This window comes from Octopus bimaculoides, chromosome 5 (assembly GCF_001194135.2).
Source record: "Octopus bimaculoides isolate UCB-OBI-ISO-001 chromosome 5, ASM119413v2, whole genome shotgun sequence".
Lineage (NCBI taxonomy): Eukaryota > Metazoa > Mollusca > Cephalopoda > Octopoda > Octopodidae > Octopus > Octopus bimaculoides.
The window spans coordinates 42,436,668-42,439,311 of record NC_068985.1 but is presented as its reverse complement, the minus strand read 5'-3'; the positions used below and the strand labels follow the sequence as shown (position 1 = coordinate 42,439,311).

Genomic DNA, 2,644 nt, shown 5'->3' with positions numbered 1-2,644 from the left:
TATATGTATATATATATATGTATGTGTGTGTGTGTGTGGGTACGTGTGTGAGTGCTTGTGCGTATGTGTGAGATTTACGTTGGGATACGAACTAAGAGCGTGTGAACTGATCGATGGTCAACATGAGAAAGGGAAAAGTGAGGAAAAGGTATGATAGAATTAGCCTATCAATAACAACAAGAGCCAAAACGAGCAGTTAGACAAGCGGCAAGAAGAAAGATAGAGAGAGGTAAAAGTTACGTAACAGAGAGGGCAGGTAACAAGAAGGGAGAACGTCAGTTAGGTGGGGGAACAAAGAGGTTGCAATAAGGTAAATTTAGAGTTCTCACAATGCGACATTTACAATGAGACACGTTACCAGATGTCCTTACAGTTTCGGACCCGAAACTGTAAGGACCTCTGGTAACTTAACTGGCGAAAGAAGGCCACGAATGAAACGTCCTTTTTTCCCTGACCCTCTAATTGTTGTTTTACCTGTCCGCTTTTGTATCGTCTATCTGTCCGGATGTTTTATTGGCCTCTATTGCGTGTTTGTTCCATTTTTTAAAAATATTTATATATACATATAGCGGCGTACGTACACTTTTGCTCCCCTTATAGTATACATATATATAAATATACGTTATTTACATTATTTACATTTGACGGATATTTGTCCTCATCTTGTTTGTTGTTGACACAACGTTTCGGCTGATATACCCTCCAGCCTTCATCAGGTGTCTTGCGGAAAGTTCGAACCTGGGTTCTCATTCCTAAGGTATAAGGTATTTTTCGATGTTGTTATTGTTGTTGTTGTTGTTATTATTATTATTATTATTATTATTATTATTATTCAGGTCACTGCCTGGAATCGAACTCAGAATCTCGGGGTTAGTAGCCCACGCTTTTAACCACTACGCCATATGCCCGTAGTGGTTAAGAGCGCGGGCTGCTAACCCCAAGATTCTGAGTTTGATTTCAGGCAGTGACCTGAATAATAATAATAATAATAATAATAATAATAATACTGATAGCAACAATAATAATAACAACAACAACAACATCATCGAAAAATACCTTAGGAATGAGAACGCAGGTTCGAAATTTCCCCAGGACAGTCTTGGAAGCGTTTAAAGAGTCATTGGCGCTGGTCTCTCTTACGAAGAGGAGATGGTAAAAATGAGTGCTATATTTTGGACCAGGGTGGAGATAACTGCATTATTCCAGTACTATATTTCTTTTAAAATGACTTGTTGCTCTTTTGTGATACTGTTTTCTTCTAAAACATTTATACACACATTGAATTACAATAAATCAGTGATTATTAAAATACATTTACAGTTTTCAAAATTTAAATGAATCTACAAACAGAATTTAATTTGTTTATGAATGACTGTTTTCAAACTGATGATCGCTCTGGTCCAGGCCCTGCTGATAACGTAAAGCAGTGGAACATAAACGTCAACAAACATTTCGTTCGGTATTTGCACGCATTTTCGTTCAATGGCAACAGACAATTTGTCTACTGTTACCGGTTTTGTACCAGAAGATTTATCTTTAAATATTCCCATAAGAAAATTTAGTGGCATGAGGTTCAGTGTACGCAGGGGACATTCTACTGAACCTTTTCGTCCAATCTACCTGTTTGGCAAAATCTCATTATGGTAGACTCTTACATTACCACAGCAAGTTCACGTAAGTGGAACCAATCACAATACCATAAAATGATAGAGTCAATCCTTTTGATGACAAGCCACACCATGTTCCACCGTAAGAAGCAGACTCTCAGGCCCCCTGTAGGTGTAATTATGGCAGTTAATTAAGCCATTTAATTGAAATGTAACCTCAACATTCTAAACAATATATGTTGGAAAGTGGTGCATCTTCTACACGTCTTACCACTACCACTGGTAACACTTCACTCTTCGATCTGAGTCCTCTTCATTGAGAGCATAGACTGTTCTTATTATTTTTGAAATGTAGCTATTCCAATGTCGGCGCTTCAAAATATGATGGACATTTAATGACTCTGAAATTCCTATCTTACGACTCTTGTTGCGCAGATTTTCTTGAGCTCTGGCAATGCGTTTCTCGTACCCTTTCTTGCTCTTTGACGCCTGTCTTCAAGAGTGTGAATGTAGATATTCTTAACAGTTCCATTTGCTTCAAACGTATCTTTAATACGAAGGATGATAAGTCGTGTAGGAGGATTTTTTTGAAATTCTTTCCTAAACTGATTTTGCACTTCGACTGCGTGTCCAAACTTCCAGTTGCACTTTAGGACAAATTTCCTTCGTTGAAAGCTTTCCTAGTTTCCGTCATTATTTTTAATGAATTAAATCTAAAAAGAGTTAAAAATTAATTGAATAATCAGGTATTAAAATGTGTATGCATTTTGAGCGGCACACACACACACACACACACACACACACACACACACACTCTGAAGCAACAAAGTGGCTCAGGAGTTTCGTGCATTAGTACTAATCAAACGAAACTCTCGAGCCTTGAGTCACTCTGTTGTTTCTGCTAAATATCAATAAAAATATATATATACTCATGTTTTGACTTCTATTTTCCATATATATATACTCATATATGAATGTATTATTTTACAGACACATCAGAGATGCGACGTTGGTGTTTTTACACAAACTGGGCTCAG

General features: G+C 37.2%; 1 long non-coding RNA gene across 1 annotated transcript in view; it reads left to right on the top strand.

Moving 5' to 3' along the window:
• LOC106876070 (uncharacterized) overlaps nucleotides 1-2,644 on the top strand; it is a 9,668-nt gene extending 7,024 nt beyond the window's left edge. The window contains exon 3 of the long non-coding RNA XR_001410194.2: nucleotides 2,598-2,644. This is a non-coding gene — a long non-coding RNA (uncharacterized LOC106876070). The remainder of the gene's footprint in view (nucleotides 1-2,597) is intronic.